At 40.7% G+C, this 22,967-nt stretch overlaps 1 long non-coding RNA gene across 1 annotated transcript; it reads left to right on the plus strand.

Annotated features, from left to right (window-relative positions):
- Positions 1-678: 678 nt before the first annotated feature.
- On the plus strand, positions 679-5,086 carry LOC141278475 (uncharacterized). The gene is made up of 3 exons (XR_012331233.1): positions 679-751; positions 2,584-2,639; positions 5,018-5,086. It is a non-coding gene; the product is annotated as an uncharacterized lncRNA (long non-coding RNA).
- The last annotated feature ends 17,881 nt before the right edge of the window (positions 5,087-22,967 follow it).

Consider the following 22,967-nt stretch of genomic DNA (forward strand, 5'->3'; position numbering starts at 1 on the left):
TGCATTATTTGCTTTCCTTCTACCCAAGTCTTTTCTTTTGTCCTCCAGTGAAAATCTGCCCACTCTGTAAAGTTCAGCTTACAGGTGATATCATGATCACTCCTGTTCTCAACTATGATTCTGAATATTAGGTCTAACTACAGTTAGAATAATTTTATTTCCCACTTATTCATGCTAGTCATCCTTATCAATCTTTCTCTCCATACATAGATCAAAACACCTGGAGGGCAGGACCCATGTTTTATCTTTCTCTTCATATCCTCAGACTCTACCTAGTACAGTGATGCTCATCACTGAGGCGCCTTAGTAGGGAGTTTAGAAATCGTTGCTGTTACACACAATTTGACAAAATTGGATACTTGGATATTTTTCACAATATGCTTAGACTCATGCAATCTTAGAACTTCAACGCATTAGGGACCTCAGGGATTAATATACCATAATCTTCATTTTACAGATGAGAAAACCAAGATTTAAATGGAAGCAGTGAGTTGCCCAAATCTAAACTATATGTACATGAAAAGATTAGACTTGGATCTAATCCCAAGTCTTCTGATTTGAAGTCCACGCTCCTCCCCCTTCCCCAGTAGTTTGAAACCCACTATGACACGTTTGATAGATGATGTTCACCCGAATGAGGCTCTCCCTTGGGCATAGCCAGGTTGTCTACAATGCTGGAGAGAGCAGTACAGCATCATCTATCCCTACCGCGCAGGAACGATGTCATAATGCAAGTGAGAGTCACAATCATGTAAGTATCATCTTGCGTCCTCTTTGATTTTTGAAAAGTTGCAAATGTCAGTACTTTAAATATTATTAGTATCAAGTGACTTGTAAAAAAAACTGTTGCTTTGCACATGCTGCTGTGTCTAAAACTGCTGTCTTTTGACCAGCATTTGATAATATATCAATGAACCCACAATGATAAAATTCTACACTGTGCCGTCAAATTGGTTGAGAAGGTTTAGATCAGATCAAGCCTGGTGCTTACAGGGTCCTTTTACGTAAAAATTTCAAAGCACACAAGCAACATAGAGAGATGGAATGGCTGGGACAGGGAGATGGGGAGAGGGAGCCTATGGTAGCAGGAAAGGGGAGCCCTGGGGATCAGATTTCAGGGCTGTGGTGGAGGATCCAGTGGCAGGGTGATCACAGCAGCAGTACTGTAGATAAACGGACTTTGAAAGTAGGTGCGAGGAGAAGCAGAGAGGAAGTTAGAATCACGTGGTTCAGGTACATAGTTTGAGGGTGGAAATTAGCGATCACTTTTGTGTAGGAAATGGTTAGAAAGGCAGAAAAGAACATCATTATAGAAGTGGTGGGATTGAAAGGCTGAGCAGGAGAGAGGAAGGAAAGAGGGAGGGAGGGAAGGAGAGAGAAAAGGAGAGAGGTAAGGGTTTTGTTTTTTTTTTTAGTGTAAAATGAGCTGGTTTCTGTTAGGCACTTCCACATTCTTTCTTTCATTCCAGAGACGGAAGGAGAGAGTGTAGGTGCTAGAGGACAGAAAGGACAAAAAGGGGCTCCCCACTGGTTGCTCCCGTGTGTTTGTGACTGTGACACAGACTCCTGATTGCTCCATGGTCTCTGCTGGATAACTGCAGTTGTTCTACAAGTAGGAAACAAAAATGATAACCTAATTGTACCTGGAATGAAATTTCAAAGATTTCTTTTAAATCCCTCAGCAAAGCAAAAGTAAAAAATTCTAAGTGTCTTAAGAGTAAAGTATATCTTGAGTATTTTAAAATGACTCTGTGTCTCAGTTTCATCATCTGTAAAAGGGGATAATAGTTTTATTATAGGGTTAATATAACTATATGATTAGGGATAATAATAGTACCTACATGATAGGATTGCTGTGCGGAATAAGTAGGTTAATATTTGTGAAGTGCCTGGCACATGGTGCTAAATACATGTTTGTTGAATGAATAAAAATAAAATAGCAGTAGACTCACAAATTGTCAGCTTTGGAGGAGAGTATAGGGACAAAGGGCCAAAGCATTCCTTTTAAGAGATGCAGCTGTGTTCCGAAGAGGGCAAGTAATTCACCTGTAGTCTTCACAGTTGATTAAGTCGATGGCAGAGGGAGTAGGAATACAGTCTCCTGATTTGCATTCGTGTCCTTTTTAGTAAGAGACACATGATAGACAGCAATATAGTACAGGTTTGACAAATCCTAACTGTAATATTTAACCAGAGTATTAGTTCCTGGGGGGCTCTGTCTTGTCCATCTCTGCATTCACAGTGATAATCTGGACACCCTGAATACAGTAGCATCCTATAAAAGTTCATATAAAGTATGGGTAATCTGATTAATTAATTCACATCTGAGGCACTAAAAGCTCATTGAGGCTTAGAGTTGATAACGCAGAAATAATTTGAATGAAGCAGAAACTTTTCAGGTCTGGCAATTTTTCTAACCCCTTTCAAACCTTACATGTAAAATCCATAGCCTAGCACACACAGCAACTCTCAATAAATGTTAGCTATTATTTTTAGGCACTTGCTTACTAGGCCAAGATATGGTGGTATAACTTGGCCACCAGAACAGAGGCACTGCCAAGTCTGATTCTCTTTCCTTTACAGGTGTCGGCAGATAGCAATTTGGGGAGACATGTCTAACATGGCGGAAAGGGGTGCAAGTAGGTGATAAGCGGTTACCCAAATGTTGGTCACGACTCCATTTAACAGTAACTGATTCCTTTTATAGCAATGAAAAGTAATCAGTCCTGTAGGATTTCTCAATCCATATCGTCCTCTGTCCCCTTTAAAGTTTTAAGATGTTTGTTTCCTGTCAGCACTATTTTTATTCAATGGGATCCTGTCGGGGATTTTCATGTACTTTTCCTGTTTATTTTTCTTCCTGTTTCTCAAAATCAGGAATTAAAAGATAAAGATGAACAATTGTAAAGCACTTTGTAATGACCTTTACAAAAACTGTTATTAGATCTTTCAAGGTTCCCACCCTTGCCAACCCCTCATCACACAATATTCAGTGAATAAATGAGAGGAAACCGAAAGGGGCTCTGCAACATCTGGGCTGCAATAAAAACTTGCTCTTGCCTGTCCGGATCCTTCACCACTATTATTTCCGTCACAGGAGGCATTTTCGTCTCCATTCGGGCATTCGGCTCTCTGGCATGTTTCTCATCCTACCTCTTGTGTAGCAAACGATTCCACTTTCTAGCTGTTTTTTGATCTTAGACAATGTCTCTTAGCCTCTCTGAGCCTCAGCTTCCTGTTATGAATGTAGGAAGGGTTCTATGATGAGGAAGTTAGGAGAAAAGCGGTAATGGGAGGAAAAATGAAGGCCAGGAGGCAGAGAAGATATGACCACCATCAACCAGGAGAAGGTTGATGATGGCCAAGTCATTGAAATCAGATAGACTGGAATGGAAAGGGGCTCCTCCACTCACCAGATCTGAGGTAAATTCTTTAACTTATGCCTTTGATTTCAATATCTCACATACATTTCACTCTCTGATTTGACCTACTCTGGGGAGTGCTCTGGGGATCACTCCTCTGCCTTCATTTCTTCTCTACTGACACTCACTTTCAAGGCGATATCATTCTGTTTCAAGGCTTTAAGTACCCTCTGTGTACTGACAATTCCAAAATCTGTACCTCTAGCAGAACCTCCCACATGAACTCAATATTCATTCAGCCAACTGTCCCCTCAAGGTCCACCTGGATGTCTAAGCAGCATCTCAGGCTTAACATGCCCCCAGCTGGACTCTTAGTTTCCTTCACCTCACTGACCTGCTTCTCCTCTAGTCTTGTCCATCATAGTACATGGCAACTCTACCTTTCTAGTTGCTCATCGTTAAATCTCCTCTTTTCCTCATCTCTCATATCCACTCAATTAGCACATCTTGTCAGTTCCACCTTCAAACTAAATCCAGAATCTGACTGCCTTCTCACCACCATGCTGTTTTGCTAGCACCCTCTCAACACAATAGACATACGCAAGATTCTGTTACTTCTAGTCTTCAAACCTTTGAATGACTTTCCATTTCACTCAGAATAAAAGCCACTTCCCTGGTGGCGCAGCGGTTGAGAGTCCGCCTGCCAATGCAGGGGACACGGGTTCGTGCCCTGGTCCGGGAGGATCCCACATGCCGCGGAGCGGCTGGGCCCGTGAGCCATGGCCGCTGAGCCTGAGCGTCCGGAGCCTGTGCTCCGCAGCGGGAGAGGCCACAACAGTGAGAGGCCTGCGTACAGCAAAAAAAAAAAAAAAAAAAAAAAAAAAAAAGCCACAGTCATTAAAGTGCCCAAGGCCAGGCATCATCTGGTCCCTCTCACCTCATGGACGTCATCTCCTGACACTCTTTGTCTCACTCTGTTAGAGCCAATTCAACCTCTTGGCTATTTCTCGACCACACAAGGCACGTTTCAGCCTGAGGGTTTTGCACTTGTTTTTCTGCCAGGAATGATTTTACCCCATAGCCTCATGACTTGCTCTCTCTCTTCCTTCAAAATTCAACTCAAATATCCTCTTCTAAATGAGGCCTTTTCTGTCCATGCTTCCTAAAATAGTCTATGTGTGCACATACATACACCTCCATCTTTATTCCTTACCCTGTTTTATTTTTTATGCGGCACGTACCCCTGTCTGATGTACAGTATATTTCCTGTTTAACCTTTTTTTCTGTCTTCTTTGCTTATTTTGCTCGCTGCTGTATCCCTCTTATCTAAAATAGGACCTAGGAAGCAGCAGCATTCAGTAAATATTTAATGAATAAGTGAATGAATGGGGCTACTGTGAGTGTTAAATTAATGCGTATGTATGTCCCAAAGTCAATATTTTGTCTGAGCATTTCCCAGGTTTTCCTGGAGTGTCCTCCACATCCCTTTAGCTACTCTTGGAGCTGCTGTGTTGTACCATGTGGTTCTGACCCCCAGGCTACAGTTGATAGTCTAGGGATGGACATCCTGGGCCGATTGTCTCTTCCTTGGTAATATGGTACTGGGACCAAGGAAGCCAGGCCATTTACTGACACTTTAACATAACTCTTCACAGCTGTTGCAGATCTTGTTTTCAGCCAAGAGGATCAGATGCAGTGGTATCTATCGAAAAGAATAAAATGATGATTAGAGAAGCAGAGGTGACAGATTGCAAGAGAAGCTCTGCAGTGCTCTAATTCCCATCACCAGGTGTTCCTCAGGCTCAAACAGATCCCTGAACTTCCTGCGACATTAAGGAAAACACCAGCTCAATGTCTGCCCTTGTGATAGGTGGTTAATAAATACGACTTGAATCTGAAACTTGAGGGGGAGGAATCATGTCTACATCTGTTTAATTGCAAAATTTTGCAATACATCAAATCAAGCTAAGGTGCAAAAATAAATATGCTTTGTGAACATTTGGCATTGAATCTAATCTGACAAAGAAGGGATTCTGTCTTTTGTCTTGGAAGGCAGCCTGATCTACTGGAAAGACAATTGGCCCCCAAGTAGGAAACCTGAGTTCTGGTCCAGCTGTGAACTTGGGCTGGTTATCATCCTTCTCTAAAGCCCTGCTTTCTCATCTGGAAAACAAAAGGAGCTGGATGAAGTTGTTTGTAGTCTATTTTCCAAGTCTAGATTTTAGAAGCTGGAGTCCTAAAGGATATGGGACACTAATGGAGACATATTCTTCTCCTACTTATAAATACTTCAGATGTTTTAAATATTTATCTTTTTTGGTGACTGCAACATATCTGAACCTCCGCATCTGTGGTGGAATTTTCCACCTCATAAATCTTGGTGAGAGATGGAACTTGTCTTCCGCTGCAGACGTTGAAAAATCCAAATGTTCACTTTCCCATTTCTGCTGGGCCTAGACCTAGGTTACATGATGGAAGCGAAGGCCATTTGTCCCAGCCACCAAGACCCAGTTGGGAGCTTGTGACTTGGCTTGGTTCAGGTGCGGCCAAGAGTCCAATCCAGAAGCAGGTGGTGGCAGCAGCTGCTGGAGCTCCCAGGGCTGACACTGTGATCTCCCACGTGATCAAACATGAAGGGTACAGTGGCGCCCACTTGGCATCCAGTGCTCGTGGCAGGAGTGTAGGGTCCTCAGGGCACCGGATGGGTTACGCGATGACTGCAGCCCTGGCTGGCCCCAGGCCTGGCGTCCCCTCCAGCTTCTTCAGGCTTCCTGTGGTTCTGTGAGGTACTCACTAGCCTTTCAATGAGCTCCTTTTTAACTTAATCTGTCACGTGGTGCCCCACCCCCAATTCTGCAAATAAGAACTCTGATTGAAAAGCTGGATTAAACAAGGTCAGGAAGAGTCCTAAGTCTTAACTTCTCAATGTGGTTAAGGTGATTAAACAAATGTGGTCAAAGGCTCTCTATGACTCCTGCTCCGTGATCTTCACAGGAAGAATATGGGTTTCATAAGAATAGCAGAACCAGAGAGGAACTGAAAGATGATTTCATCCAAGTTTCATCCAAAAAAATTCTCGTTTTTTCAGAAGGCCAAACCCAGTTATAACGGGAAATAACTTGTATAGAATCACACAGTGAGGTCCAGAGGTGGAACCCATGTCTCTCTGACACCCTTTTCAGGATTTTTCTTACCATCCAAACTGTGCATTTGTTCCCACATCATTTTGTTTACTTTTTTTTTTTTCAGTTTGAGTCTGTCTTTTGCACCTACGAATCCAGGGTTCTTACTTAACCTCCTACCCCAGCCCCAATATTCCTATCTCTGTAAGTTGCACTTGCCTAGGTAAGGTGTTTTGCCTTCAGGTTTCAAGGGAAAGTCAGTTTTCTCTGGCAAGCCTCAAGGACGCAAGGCGGTGAGCGAGATCCCTTATTCTCAGCGACACTGAGGGCTCCTCCTTCCACAGGTTCATTGCTAGTTTGGCCTCAATACTGTCATTATTTATTTTTTTTTAATTTTTAAAATTTAAAATTTAATTATTTTTTTAATTGAAGTATAGTTCATTTACAATGTTGTGTTAGTTTTAGGCGTACAGAAATAGACCCACAGACATAGAAAACAAACTTATGGTTACCGAAGGGGAAAGGGGCGGGGGAGGGATAAATTAGGAGTTTGGGTTTAACAGATACACACTACTATATATAACATAGGTAACCAACAAGGACCCACTGTATAGCACAGAGAACTCTACTCAATATTTTGTAATAATCTATAAGGGAAAAGAATCTGAAAAAGAATATGTATGTATGTATAACTGAATGTTGTTATTATTTAAATGCAGAGAAGATCTGAAAACTGCCAGCCCTTTGAGGAAAGACACAAAGTCATTAGAATTCTCTCAGTGTGCCTAGAGTTATGCTCCTTGGCTGCTCCCTCAGAAATGCCAACCCCGCCTGCTCTTCTGAGGGGAAGGGAAAGAACATCCTTAATAAGAGACAGCAGTGAAATTATTACCTGTGAAGCCACAAGGGGAAAGAGCTCAAAGTTAGATCCAGACATGCGCAGGCAGGCAAGGTACAAATCCTTGCAGCGATTTAGGCTCTGTCCCTATGAGGAAGCTGTCCTGATCTGTCCAGCCCAATTTCAACTGTGCTCATTATCTAATCAGCATTGAACTCTGAGCTGCAACCCATTGAAAATAATAAAAACATCAATACCTTTCTATTTTTAAGTGCATAGTGTTTCAGAGTCATTTTTCTCTCATAAGAGTTCTGTGAAGTAGGCAGTGTAGGAATTATCCTCCTTTTAATGTTCTATTCATTAATTCAACAAATAGATTTTGAGTTCTTAGGACCTGCCGCATACTTTTCCTGGCACTGGGGTACAGAAAAATCTGATAAGGTTCCTGCCCTCAAAAAGTTTATATGCTGTTAAGTGGTAACTTTTATATTGCATATATTTTACCACAATTAAAAAAAATTTTGATCTAATATTCATATACCTTTAAAAATTTATATGCTGTAGAAAGACAGTAGGCAAGTAAGCAAATAAAAAAATGATAATTACAGATTGTGATAAACTTTTAGGAAAGGAAAAATCAAGGTATGTAATAGACAGTAACTGGAGGTGCAATAGGATGAAGTGGGGATGTGACCTTTTTTATAAGGGTCTAGGAAGCCTTCTCTGAGGAGGTGACCTGAAACAGAAGTAAAGGTCAGTTATGTGAAAGGTAAATTATCTGAGGCAGAGGAAACTATACATTCAAGGGCACTGAGGCAAGAAAGAACTTGGTGCATGTTATTTAGTTTCCTAATACTTAGAGATTTTCCAGAATTTTATGTTATTGATTTTTTAACTTAATTACAGTGTGGGCAAAGAACACACTTTCCATGATTAAACTATAATTATGGGTTTGTCTATTTCTTCTTTCAGTTTTATCAGTTTTTTAGCTCTTCTAAAGGTTGTTCTCTTTATCATTGGGAAATGATCCTCTTTATCCCTGGTAATATTCTTTGCTTTGAAATCTTCCTGGTCTGCTATTAAGCCACTCCATCTTTTTTTTTTTTTCCATTTAATGTTAGCATGGTTTATCTTTTCCATGCTTTTACTTTTAATGTATTTATATTTACACTTGTTCCTTGTAGGCAGCTTGATTGGGTCTTGCTTATTAAATCCAGTATGACAATTTCTGCCTTTTAATTAGGGTGTTTAGACCATTTACATTTAATATGATTATTGACATTATTGGGTTTAAACCTACCTTGCTATTTCACTTCTATTTGTCCCATCTGTTCTTTATTCCTCTTTTCTTCTTTTTCTGCCTTCTTTTGGGTTACATGAGTATTTTATTTTTAAGATTCCATTTTATTATATGATTTTTTGCCAAATTAGCTATAACTCTTGTTGTATTTTAATGGCTTCTTTAGGGTTTATGGTATTTACCTTAAACTTCTTCCAGTCTATCTTCAAATGATATTATACTATTTCACATCAGGTATTTGAAACTTTTAAGAGTATACTTCCATTTCTCCCCTCTTGGCCTTTGTGCTATTGTTGTCATACATTTAATTTCTACATATGTTATAGGTCACGCAGTTTATTGTTATTATTTTTGTTTTTAAATATCAATTTTCTTTACAGAGGTTTAAATAATAATAGAAATGTTTTTATATTTACTCCTTGTGTTATCATTTCCCCTGTTCAGAGCTCTCCCTTCTCACCACCTCCTTAAAACAGTCTTAGAAGGAGTGGAATTTAAAAATTTTGGCTAGAATTTTCTCTTTTTGCTGTTGCCAGAGTTGACTTATCCTGCCTTGTCAATGAAACTGGGGAACAGCTGACTATTCAAAGCGCATTGGGAGTTGTTTATAACTCAGTATTGTAGAAGCAGTAAAAGGACTTCATCCCTCCTGATAATTACTGAGCTCTTCACAATTTGCCAAATCATTTTGTATCTCTTCTGTTTGCTGAAATACATGACGTTTGTAAAATACAATGCACCTGGAAAACCTTTCAGCTTTCCTTCAGCACCAGGGTGTCGGAAACTCCAAGAGGAGGCGACAAGATAATTTGGACATGCATTACCCCCTCAACTCTTGGCATTGTTATTATACCCTGGGAGTGCCGAGATCTTGGCAACCTCTGGATTTGGTTGTTTTAGTTGCAGGTGCTGTGGACAGACAGCCCAACAGATGACCATTATGAACCTGGCACCCACAGACCAGCTTTTGGCGAGGAGAGAAGATATAGTCACTCCCTACTCTCAACTTAGGCCTTGATACAAAATGTGAAGCTGGCACAGAAAGCTGATCTAAGTGGGCCAGGTGCCTGGTACCCGCTTTTCTACATTTGCCAGCTGTTTTTTCTTGGCTGACATCACCAGAAAAGCTTGCCCTGATCCTATCAGACACACGGAGGTATATGGACCTAGTGAAGCTCTGGCACAAGTAACACACCTCAGCTGGCATGAGCATAGGTCAGGGTGCCCTTTCCCAGTCTTGCCTGCACAATGAAAGTCACCAGGATTCTGGTTGACAATTCTATTACCATAGTTTCCAAAGAGGGCTCCTACAACCATACAGATACCGCCTAATGAGGGGTATAGTTGAAGCTGGAAGAGAAGCTACACCAAACCCAATTAACATTTAAAGATTGGCACAAGGCCTTGTGCCAGGGGCTAAGAGTAGATCAAAGAAGTATGAACCATGTCATCTTCTTCAAGGTATTCAATCTGATTGGTAAGATATGACATAAATAGCGAAAGATGACCAAGAGATAAATGATAATAATAAAAGTAATGACTTAATGAGGCAACACATTCACTGCCAATGAGAATTATAGATGGGTGAATTTATAGAGATCAGAGCAAATACAGACTAGCTATACCTTGGTGGTTTTTAGAAGACAAAGATGGGCTGATTTTTAAATGGAATAAAGTCCCCAGAAATGGTCAGTGAGTCCAAAAATAGTGAACCAATTTGCAGGAGATGAAATCATGTACTTAGGACGAGAAACCAAGTGTTTGAGACAGAGGAGGCCAAAAGGAAGCTAAGCATGACCATAGTGGTTTTGGTACCTGAGAAAGTATTGGGGCACCCTAGGTGTGAAGAACATGAGTTCTGGAGCTCTGTCATTGACTAGCTGATGTAACTTTGGCCAAGTTATTTCACTCTTTAAATCTCAGTTTCTTCATCTGTAGAGTAGGAACAGTAATATTACTAAATTCCTTCAAAGGGTTGTTATAAGGATTAAATGAATTTATGCATAGTAATTAAGTACAGAGTGTCTGACACAGAGTAAATATTTTGTGTGTTTTAGCTACCAGTGGTGGTGTCAATGGTAGGAAAGTCGGTTGGGACCATACCTTAAGTTGAAGCCTGTGAACTGCAAGGTCTTAGTGACATCTTTTCACACGAGGCACCTGAAGCTGAGAGATTAGACAACTTGTTAGTGACTGGGTTTGTGGGCCAGCTGGGGGCTCTGACCTCCTGTCTTATGCCTCCTCCCTACCACACAGCTGCGTCACAGCCTATACTTAGACAGCCAGGCATGATAGATGTGGCCAGTGAGGGGCTAGAAGGGGCAGATTTGCACTCAATTTCACCTTAATTTGTTATCAATCTTTTGATTCTGGGTAAACTGTGATATTCTGTTCAAGATTCTTTATGCAGTTGCCTGCCAGCCTCTAATAACCAACTGGGGGGCAGCAGTGAAGGTCTGGCATATGACAGTGAAAACTGCCTAGTACATCCCACAGGGTTCTGGCAGTCAGCCCACACCTCGGCCAGGGCCAAGCACTCCCTGGACAGGCTTCAGGTCAGCAGAAATTGATTCATTTTTGTTATGCATTTGAAGAAAGCCTAGAATCACAAGGCTTTAATGAGCATATTTAATTGGGGCTTTTTCTCAGGAGAAGAGAACATGTCCTCCGATGTCTGTCATATGAGGAGGGAAGATGAGAATCCTAATGACCGGAGCACAGCAGGGCTCCATTTCCACCACAGAAGACAGAACAGCCTGGGCAACTGCCAGGCTCTCAGGAAGAGACGTTTCCAGGAGGAAAGTAGCCTGAGGAAGAAGTGCCCTATCCTTCCAGGAAGCTGGAGAGAAAAGCACAATCAGGACAGTTTTTCTTAGAGCAAGATGCACGTATTACTTATGTATGAGCCAGGTGGCATTAGTTGGGTACTTGGGTATGATGTATGTTTTCCAAGGGACCAAAAACACGCAGAGGCCTCTTGTTAGTTGGAGACCATAGTGTTCTCAGCTTGGGCTGGTATGTCAGGATCAAGAAAAACTGCAGATCTAATGCATTCAATTCCATGAATGTTTATTGAATACTTGTTACACACAGGCTAGGAAGGTGTTTGTTTGAAAATACTGAGTAAAAGTGAAATTGACAGAGTCCCTGACTAATAGAAACTCACAATCTGCTTGGGGAAACACATAGTAGAACGTAGTACACACTTCTTGGGGCAGCTGCTTTGCTCACAATGATTCTATACGTTTTATTTAGAGCCCCTCATGCCCAGGGGAAGGAGGTCTCTAGTGGAGTTACACAATGTGGGTAACCTTCCAACTCTCACAATAGCAAACTGGTCCATGGGTAGACACTGGATCCAAGCTGGACCCATCTATTCCCTCTCTGTCTGTATGTCTCTTTTTCAATGTCTCATTTAAAGCTAAGAACAAAAATGACAGAGGTTGGCTGTCATTGGAATCACATTGCATTAACGACAGTACTCTGGGCAAAAGGCCGATGAACCCCAGAAGTTTCTTTCCTTTCCAAAGTCAACACTTCCTGGGACTTCCCTGGTGGCGCAGTGGTTAAGAATCTGCCTGCCAATGCAGGGGACACGGGTTTGAGCCCTTGTCCAGGAAGATCCCACATGCCGCGGAGCAGCTAAGCCCGTGTGCCACAACTACTGAGCCTGTGCTCTAGAGCCCGTGAGTCACAATTACTGAGCCCACATGCCACAACTACTGAAGCCCGTGCACCTAGAACCCATGCTCCGCAACAAGAGAAGCCACCGCAGTGAGAAGCCCACGCGCCGCAATGAAAAGCAGCCCCCGCTCGACGCAACTAGAGAAAAGCCCGTGCACAGCAACGAAGACCCAATGCAGCCAAAAATAAATAAATAAATAAATTCAAAGTCAACACTTTCTTCAGTTCTGGAAGTCTTTTACCAATCTTCCTAATAATTTTCCTTTGCCTTCATTAGTTTGCATTGGTTTTCTTTCACCTGCATTTAAAGAGGCCCAATTCATTTAAGTAATACGATTTAAGAGGGTGATCAGTAGAAAAATCTATGGGAATAACTGGGGGGAGGTGGGGAAGGGGGAGGAAAGGATAGCCAATATCTCTCTAAATGCCTCTAACAGAAATAAAGGGAGGCTACACATCTAGTCACCCTCACAGAACAGAGCTCAGAAATCCAAAGATGTTGAATATTTATATATTTCTTGATATTTAAGGAATCCTAACTTGGAAGTCAGAAGTTATTTTTTAGTTCTAGTTCTAATAAAAACCCAGATGACCTTGGTCATATTATTCCCTCTCTATAAGTCTTAGCTTCAATATATGTAAATTATAGAGGAGAGACTTAGTCACCAAGACCTTTCCAACTCTATGACCATTGACTGGTAGAAATGATAGATTGTGATATCCATCTACATAAGTAATAGTGAAATAGGCCCAAGATCCCAAAGGATGTAGAAAAGCACTATGTTATGCACAAGAGATCAAGAGCTGGATTAAGAGAGAGTCCCAAAAAAAAAAAAAAAAAAAAAAAAGAGAGAGTCCATGCCAACAGTTGGAGGTTTTCTACTGTTAATTCTCACAACAGATTATTTCTGTCCATCTCATTTTAGTGGATATGCTTGATAGTTTTTCAATCAAAGAGAGGATTGCCAGAAAAAATTATTGATGGTAATATTAATAATAACAAAATATCTTGAGGGCTTACTGTTGCCACTGTACTAAGTGCATGGCTTGTATGATATCATTTAATCCTCTCAACACTGTAAGGTAAGAGCTATTATTTTCCACATTTTATGGATGAAGAAATTGAGGTATGGGGAATAATTTACCCCAGGTTACACTTCACCTCAGGTCGGCCTGCCCTCAACATCCATGATCTTAATATACTTTAGTGAACTACTTCAGAATGATACCCATGCCAGACTTACTATTTATCAAGTATTCACTATGTGACAAAGTAGGCTAAGAGTTTATAAGTTAAGATAAACTTTTGGAACCTAGGTAGGAAGACAGATTTTGGACTCATGCTTATTTTTTTCATTTTCATTTTTTGACTGTGCCGTGCAGCACACGGCGTCTTATTTCCCCAACCAGGGATTGAACCTGTGCCCCCTTCAGTGGAAGCACGGAGTCTTAACCAGGAGATCACCAGGGAAGTCCCTTGGACTCATGCTTCTTAAGAACTTTCTGACTATTGAAGCTATCCAGAAACAAAAGGGATTGACTGAAGAAGTCATGAGTTCCCTGCCACTGAAATGTTTTCCCCTGAGTAGGATGATACATAGAGAAGTTTTAAGAAAGTGTGAATAATTGTGCTGGGGAAAGAAGATGAACATGGGCAACCCATGATATTTCTTGAATTCCTGAACTCCTATGAAAAGGCTGAGGTTGGCTGTTTAAGATATGGCCTGGGGGAAAAAATTACTCCTAGACCTGTCAGAAAGCCTGTCAAGGAACATGGAGTATTACTAGGGAGTTATTTACTTTCCCAGCACAATTAAAACAAGAATGAGGGACCATGGAGTTTGCAGCCACCCAGGGTTCTCTCAATACTCTCACACTCCTCAAGCCCCACTCCACATAGCTGAGCCTGAACTGTGGATGGAGCTGGATGACTTGCCTACATGAGCACTGAGAAGGGACCGGAAGGGGCAAGTTTCTCAGCCCCTAGGATCAGAGCTGGAGGAAGTGTATGGTTAATTTGGGATGACTTCTTGGAGGATTTTGAGGCTCTGCGCTTCTTCTTTAGCCAATCAGGGTAGGATAAGGCAAGGTCTGAAGCATTGAATGGCTGATATAGGGAGAGGTCTTAAGAGCTTTTGGGCATAGCTGGGGTAAGAGCATGTTCTCCAAGCTTGAATTTTCATAAGGGATTATTCTTTCTTATGAAAGAAAACGAGGAAGAGGTTTGCACAGGCAACTAGCAGATGGAGGGATGAGGAGAAATGTTAGGACTCCAGGTAGAAGCTGAAGGAACTGCTTTTCTGAAGTTCTGCAGGAGACCAATGAATATAAACATCCCTTCTTTGAATCCAAGTAATGTAGTGGAGAAATGAGGCAGATTCCTCAGCGTCTATGAGGACCCCGTTATCTCTTTATGCATCTGGTAGCTTGAAAATGCAGCTTTGGGAGTCCTAAGAGAAAGGGCTTAGGAGCCTTGGCCGAGGACAGAGGCAGCTGTGGCAGAGGGAGGTACCACATGACAATCAAGGAGCTTTGTGCGCAGGGGACTACGTTGATAGGAATGCTTATGAGTTCACATGAGATACCCGTTTGGGAATGGTGATGGGGAGGGGAGGACTTTGTAGGGGGTGTGGGTTTCTCTATCATGCTTGTAGATGCAAGAGATGGAGAAATATGGGTTATTAAGGTTAAGAAATAGTGAAAAACATGAAATAACATAGGATGAAGAGGCACTGCCCCTCCCTCTTTCTCCCTTTCTCAACTGCCCAAGGCTGCTTTTCAGAAATTTCTCCTTTTCAAGACTGTCCATTGATTTTTAAATATGTAGTTAAAAGGTTATGGAGAGGATAAGTATATGGTGTGATTTGCCGTCAGCTCTAAGCCTTTCGATTTACGACCTGCTTGCTTTTAAACATTTAAAAATTGCATTTCCTTGCTATCTACAAATTTCAAGTCTCTATAATAGATGCTGCAAAGCACACAGCCATGAATAAGATAAGGTTCTTGGGCTGCAAAAGCTAACAACACCAGAAATGGGAGAGAGGACGTATTCACAGCTGCTGCCATAGAAGGCTGTTTGTGGCAAGTGGCTTGAATGATACAAAGGATGCATTTTAGGAATTGAGGCAGGAGGAAGCATATCTTGCTGGTGACAGCAAGGAAGACTCAGTGGTTGAGCTGATATATTTCTTAGACTTAAAACCATCCAGGCAGTAAGATTTATTTTCACTGCAATAAAAATATTTTAATTACATTAAGTGCATACAAATTTCTAATAATAGAATGTTTATTTCTATAGTGACATTTGTTCAATAAACCCTAAAACATATGCTGATTTTCTTCTGATTTTGAACACTTCTTGGTAGACAGGTGTCAGGTGGTTATGCCCCAGCAAGGTCCCAAGAAAATTCTGCCTCAGTTTACTATTTGCTTCATTATACCTTCAAGTCCTCATTTAACGAGTAATTACCATGAGAGGCATCATCTCTCAGGAAGTGATGGAGAGGGAAGTGGGTCTTTAGAGTCAATTATTTCCTTAGGGTATGCGGCTAGTCCATCAGTTTACCCCAAACTGTTAGATTCTCTTTCTACCTCGTGTATGTGTCATCCCAGGTTCTGATCAGCCCTTCCTGTTCTTAGTGGAATTCCTACTTATTCAAGAACTCTCTGGCTTACTTTAAATTCCACGGATCCCTCCTTTCTTACTCCTATAGCTAGAGAGAAATATACATCTATTCTTTGTATATAGAATACCTGCATACATCTTATCCTCAAAATCCACAGCTTACAGCTAGATATATGCTTAACAAATGAAGCGGAGCCTGCACATGTGCTAACAAAATATACTAACATGTTGTGACGGATGAACGTTTGTCCCCCCCAAATTCATACGTTGAAGTCCTAACCCCCAATGTGATGGTATTAGGAGGTGGGGTGTTTGGGAGCTGATGAGGTCATGAGAGTAGAGCCTTCATGAATGGGATCAGTGCCCTTATAAAAGAGACCTCAGGGAACTCCCTAACCCTCTTTCCTCTGTGTGAGGATAGAATGAGAAATTGGCAGTCTGCATCTGGGAAGATGTGCCGCCACAGAAACTGACATTGCTGGCAGCCTGCTATTGGACTTCCAGACTCCAGAACTGTGAGAAATAAATGTCTGTTGTTTATAAGCCACCTATTCTACGGTATTCTGTTATGGCAGCCTGAGAGCCTGAACTGACTGAGACACAGTTAATGTCTGTAAGAGCCAAGCAGTCTAGTCTAGTCTAGTCTATCAGGAAACCTGAGTTCAGTCTCAACCAGCTGTGCAATTTTGATAAAATACTTCAGCTTCTCTGGTCCTTGTTTCTTTCTATAAAGTAAGGGAGTATGATTCTGTTATTTTTGAAGTCAATGGGTAGGACTTACTGGCTTAAGTATTATTTAAAATATTAAAATTAGACATTATACATTTTTTGGTAAAAATTCAAGCAATATTTGAGTAGAATAAAAAGCCCAAGCCCACACCTTCTTCTCCACTCCAGATGTAAGTTTATTTTTATAGATTTGTTTACATATGTATTCATCTTTGTACTATACCACTGTTTCCCATAAATGAGATTATATTATATGTAGTTCTATAGCTTGACTTCTGTTTTATTAAAGATTTTTTTGCATGTGGACCATTTTTAACATCTTTATTGAATTTGTTACAATATTGCTTCTGTTTCATGTTTTGGTTTTTTGGCTGTGAGGCATGTGGGATCTTAGCTCCCTGACCAGGGATTGAACCTGCACCCCCTACATTGGAAGGTGAAGTCTTAACCACTGGACTGCCAGGGAAGTCCCTTGACTTCTTTTTTTTACTAGAAAGTATAGTACTGTGATCTCATTTCACAACACTAGAACTCTCTATCAACTACTGGCAGAGACTTTATGTTATGCATATACTGTAGCTTATCAGGCACTCCCTTTTTTGTGAATATTTAGGTTGGTCTCAGTTTTTGCTATCACAAACAATGCTACAATAAATATCTTAGTACATGCCTCCTTACACATATATGTAAGTATTTCCTGGAGGGGAGACACCCAGAAGTGGAATTTTTGCTCCAAGTGTACAAATATTTAAATGTAGATAGAAAACAGAATGGGTGGGATTTCACCAGTGGTGATTGGAACTCACTCTCTGCTTTATGATTCATAGTTATCAAAACTGCTCCTTGACATTTACACGTGGGTGTTCTACAGGTATTTCAATGCCCAAAATATGATCCCATTTTCCTCCCCAACCCTTTCTCTTTCCCAGTCTTCCCTACTTCCTTAGATGGTGCCACTATCATCTCAGTTTTTAAGTCTCTAAACCAAAAGGCATCCTGTATTGCTTATTTTCTCTTGTCTTTCATGACCAAACACTCTGTAAGTGTTGTTGGTTCTGTCTTCAAACTACTATTAGAATCCATTCACTTTCTTCAATCTTCACCATTACCACCTTGGTGCAAGGCAACATTCTCTCTTACCTGGTCTATCTATGGCACTAATTTCCTAACAGATCTTCCTGCTTTTATTTTTTCCCCCCCAAGTCAAATCTTGTCTCTATATTGCAGCCAGAGTAATATTTTCAAAATATAAATTTGATCATATTATTCCTATGTTTAAAATTCTTTAATCACTTTTCATCTCACTAAAAATAAAACATAACCTCCTTCTCATGGCCTTGTAGATCCCATATGACCCTATGCAATCCCACCTCTCCGACCTCACTTGGAATTACTTATTATATTTTGGCCATTTTGTTTCAATTCAATTGCCAAAATTTACCAATTCCACTCCCACCACAGAGCCATCACATTTTCTCTCCTCCTGCCTGGAAGCTCTATTTCTGTTCTTTGCACTGCAAGCTCCTTTTAATTCTTCAATTCTCGGTTTAATGTCATCTTTTCAGAGATGCCTTCCCTGAAGCCCTGCCTCTCTGCACCAGCTACTCTCTATCACATTGCTCTGTTGATTTCCTTCACAGCTCTTATCAGAATCCAAAACTATCTTGTTTTTTTGTTTACTTGTTTATTACCTGTATACCCCACTTACAGTTAAGCTCTACCAAGGCAAGGACCCTATCTATCTTTTTCTCTGCTTTGGGCACATAGCAGATGCTCAACAAATGGATGCTGAGGAAGTGAGGAAGCCTTTCCAGCAGAGGTATTACCTGCTATGGGAAAGGCACAGAAAACAGGAAGTGCTGGGTGAGATCTGGACCAGAGAGAATCCAGGGTAATTGAGCGAGGAGAGCTGGGCAGGAGATAACAAGAAAAAGGCTGGAAGGAAAGTCCCCGCCAGGTTACAGAAGATCTCCAGTGATAGAATTGATCCTCTGGGTCTTCTGAGGTTGGCTCCCCATCACATCACATTAAACTGCTGTCTGCAAGAGACTCAGGCACGAAGGGCTGCCCATGCATCCTAGCATTTGAAACTTGGTCCACGGTTTCATTTTTTGAACGTAGCTCTTGGCACATCTGATTTTTTTTTTTTTTTTTTTTTTTTGCGGTACGCGGGCCTCTCACTGTTGTGACCTCTCCCGTTGCGGAGCACAGGCTCTGGACGCGCAGACTCAGTGGCCATGGCTCACGGGCCCCGCCGCTCCGCGGCATGTGGGATCTTCCCGGACCAGGCACGAACCCATGCCCCCTGCATCGGCAGGCAGACTCTCAACCACTGCGCCACCAGGGAAGCCCCACATCTGCTTTATATTTCACTTTCAGGAAGGTTCAGTACCTTTTTAAATTCACAACTTGTTTTTCTAGATTTGTCATGACTTTATTTGATCGCTTTGAATTGGAAGAACTTAATAAAATGGTTACCAATAATCTAGTGGGCCATTATCCATTTTCTTTAAGTCAGCAAAGTTATGGATTTCTCTAACAATTAAAAAAAAAAGTCTACAGTGACTCCAGAACCATTAAGGTATGTGATAATCTCATTAAATTTCTTAGTATAATTAGCTACTTCTTTTTCCCTAAGGAATATTCAGATGCATTTCAGTTAAAACATATTTTTAGGCTTTCTGGAGTATGTGATATCCTTTGTAAAAGAGAAAGCTCTGTTTCCTTTTTGTTATTTGAACAAAACCCACGTATCCCTTTGAATTATTTTAGGTGTATGTTTCTTATTTACTTAGAACTATAAACTATGACATTTAAAGATCAAGGAATGATTTGTTGATAGCACTGGTATCTCACGGAGAAGGTGCCAAGACTTCTGAGTTTCACCATCTGTCTAAGGTCAAGAGCAGGGCCTCCTTACATTGGGGCTTGGGTTCAGACTGAGGCCTGAGGCTGCTTCCAATCCTCGGGGGAACTTCTAATCACCCCGCTTCTCACTGGCAAGAACTGCTAGAAAAACATATTTTGTTGTTAACGTGGAAATCAAAAGAAAAATGTGCTTTGCTTTATAGGTAGTTTCTCAAGAGCACTTACCTACAACGGAGGTGCCTATCTTTATTCGATATATTAGTGGGGTTAGTATAGGAATTCTCACCACGAAAAACCATTTTATTTTTGTTATATGAACAAATTTTAAGCAAAACATAGCTTTAAATATCAATCTATAATTACCTTTATAAATATATAAATATTCTAAACTCTACAATTTAAGCTGCGTTTTTCATTCTCATCCCTAAAGTTTGTTCTTTGCTGTTAATAGGTCACCATTAGATTAAAGAAGCTAAAGTAATTGTAATTGAGATGTTATTTGGTTCTTATTTTAGCCCAAAGTTAGTATATTAATAAAGTAGCATATGAGTGTCCTGCTGTGTAAACTATAAACTAAATTTTCAAAATGGGCTTGTAGCCCAGTAACAACTGAGACTTACTGGAACATCATTAACTTTTCTCTATCATTTAGGCCCTTTGTTATTGTTTATCTTCTTTCTATTGTTTGGAATAATCTTAGAATGTAGTTTTCAAGATGTAATTTTGGGAAAGAGATAAGGACAGGAGGAAAAAAGAAAAGAAAGTATGAGAACAGAAGGAAGAAAAAAAGGAAAACAAAGAGGACAGACAGAGAAATAGAGTAAAGGAATAAAAAGAAAACCAAGACATGTTTTGTTTCTCTTTTCAAGGCCCTACACTGCTTTCTGAATCATAGTAACATTAGAATTATGGGGTTTCTTTTGCAACAATCTATTTTGGTTTCTTAGTTCATTTAAAAAAAACTCTGTATTTTGAAATAATTATAGATTCACCAGAAGTTGCAAAGAGAGTGTGAAGAGGTTCAGTGCATCCTTCATCAGTTTCCTCCATGGTTCCATCTTATAACTAGAGTACAATATCAAAACCAGAACATCAACATTGGTCCTGTGTGAGTGTGTAGTTCTATTCCATTTTATCACATTTGAGATTGATATATAACTCCTGCAATCAAGATTCAGAACTAATCCATCACCACAATGATCTCCATCTTTCTACCCCTTTATAGTCACACCCTTTTCTCCTCTCCACCCCCCTCCTCCTCCTGCCCATCTTTAACCCCTGGAAACTGCTAATCTGTTCTCTATTTCTATAATTCTGTCATTTCAAACATGTTATATAAATGTTATCATATGGTATAGAGTGTTTTGAGACTGACTTTTTCCACTTGACATAATTCCCTTGAGATCTATCCTTCTGTGTGTTTATCAGTAGTTGTGCCCTTTTTATTGCTGAGAAGTATTTCAAGAATTGTGTTTAAATCATTCGATGAGGGCTAAAATGCTCTCTATTCAAGAAGGCATTGTTCAGACAATTCTATGCTAACTCTGAGAAGATTAGGAATCCTATATGATATGGTCAATTACTTTCCTTAGGGTTTCTGATCCTCTGCACAGGCCGCATCATCTCCTAGAAATGCCCTTCTCACCTTGGCCCCAGTTCAGATTTCACCTTCACAAAATCCGTTGCTGAACCTCATAGTGGTCTGTTTGATTCCTCTTTCCCCTGTCTTGTCAAAGAAGCAATGGCATACTTGCCTCCCTCAACGCTCTCACTGCATCTGTTCTTACCTTTAATGACCATGTGTTGCCATGTTTTTCTCCTTCAGTAGACTGGGTGCCTCTTGAGGGTAGGGAGCAAGCTCTGTGCAGCTCCTGATAATAAATGGCCTGTTCTCAATAAATGCTAGTCATACCGATTCTGATTTTAAGTGAATTAGGTTAGGAGTTCTCGCTTTGTTGGCATATGGGAGTCACGTGGAGAAATTTTTTTGAAGAAATCTGATGCCTGGGTCTCACTCTCAGAGATTCTAACTTAACTGATCCAATGAGCAGCTAGGGCATTAAGGTTTTAAAACCTCCTTAGTTGGTTCCAAAGTGCCACCAAAATCTAGAACTACTGCCTGGGCCAAGATCAAGAACTGATTATTAGAGAGGATTTAATCTCTAAAGGAGACACTGTGGAAGGCTGGTTTTGTTTGTTTGTTTGTTTTTTAACTTATCCACAATATGTTTTTTTGTTAACAATAAGCATTTACTCACATTTTGATGTTTAGATGCCTCCTCTATGTTAGAAAAATTTTGTGTATGAATCAGAATATGGTTCTGTAAATTTTGCCTGTCATGTTGATTCTATGGAAATCTTTCTGCAAACAGAAAAAGTGTGTTCTCTATTCTCCATAAAATTTAAATCAATTCAAAACACATTTCTGAGGCTTCTAGAGAAGTCATTAACCAGAGCCTCTCAGCTTTGGCTGCCCATTAGAGTCAGCTGCGGAGCTTTAAAAATCCTAGTGCCTGGGCTGCACACCGCACACATTAAATGGGACTCTCTGGGGATGAGGTCCAGGCATCAGCACTTTGTAAAGCTCCCTGGGTGATTCCAGTGTGCAGCCAAGGTTGAAGAACCACTGTTCTAAATTGATGTAGTTCCTTTTGGACACTGCTGATTTATGTTTGTAAACATATATGTTAATTCTTTTTGTTTGCATGAGTTAACTTTTACATTAATTGGGTGAAAAGTAAGAAGTATCACTTATTCTACTCTCGTGCTTTCAAAAAACCTTAGCTGTCACAAGTATATGCGTAGCATTTTACTGTTGACAAAGTGCTTTCATGTCCACTAGTTCAATTGTTTCTTAAGAGACAAAGCAAAACAAAGAAAGCGAGATAGAAAAGAGCAACGACTGTTAACTTTATACTCCAATTTTACAGGTGAGGAAACCAAGACATAGATAAAGTGTTGTAGGCCCCATAGGTAGATAAAGTGTTGCAGGGCCTATGATGAGTCAAGCAAGGCACCTAGAGCTTGAAGGAGGCCCTCATTCTCAGGGTTGTGCAAGTACAGGTTGGCACCTGAGTGTGAACCCCACCTAACGTTGTGTTCCCTAGGTACCTCATCTCACTCTACTCCTGGCTCTGAAAGTGAGTTACCCCCATGCACACAGTTAGGCAGTGGGAGGAGAGATGTTAAGATCAGAATCTGGGGCACCTGTGATTTCCTCACCCCACCATCTTTATAGGTCAGGAAATGCACACATATTACAAAGTGCAGGATTTCCTCTGCCTGAACTTGGTGTAGTAGGCTGAATAATGTCCCTCTCCTCCCAAAAGAAGTCTACATCCTAATCCTCAAAACCTGTGAATATGTTATTTTACATGGTGAAAGGGACTTTGCAGATGTGATTAAGTTAAGGACTTTGAGATGAGGAGATGAGTCTAGA

This window comes from Tursiops truncatus, chromosome 4 (assembly GCF_011762595.2).
Source record: "Tursiops truncatus isolate mTurTru1 chromosome 4, mTurTru1.mat.Y, whole genome shotgun sequence".
In the NCBI taxonomy this organism is placed as follows: domain Eukaryota; kingdom Metazoa; phylum Chordata; class Mammalia; order Artiodactyla; family Delphinidae; genus Tursiops; species Tursiops truncatus.